The following is a 382-nucleotide window of genomic DNA, read 5'->3' on the forward strand; positions in this document are numbered from 1 at the left end:
TGTGCTCCTGAGCAGTGCCAGGGTGTCACCCAAAGCCGAGCCAGGATGTGATCCTGAGCAGTGCCAGGATGTGATCCTGAGCAGTGCCAGGGTGTCACTCAGAGCAGTGTCAGGGTGTGATCCTGAGCTCTATCAGGGTGTGATCCTGAGCTGTGTCAGGGTGTCACCCCGAGCAGTGCCAGGGCATGATCCTGAGCTGTGCCAGGATGTGATCCTGAGCAGTACCAGGATGTGATCCTGAGCAGTGCCAGGGTGTCATCCTGAGCTGTGTCAGGATGTGATCCTGAGCAGTGCCAGGGTGTCATCCTGAGCTGTGTCAGGATGTGATAGCTGTGCCAGGGTGTCACTCCGAGCAGTGTCAGGGTGTGATCCTGAGCAGTGC

This window comes from Acanthisitta chloris, unplaced genomic scaffold, assembly GCF_000695815.1.
Source record: "Acanthisitta chloris isolate BGI_N310 unplaced genomic scaffold, ASM69581v1 scaffold25946, whole genome shotgun sequence".
Taxonomy (NCBI): domain Eukaryota; kingdom Metazoa; phylum Chordata; class Aves; order Passeriformes; family Acanthisittidae; genus Acanthisitta; species Acanthisitta chloris.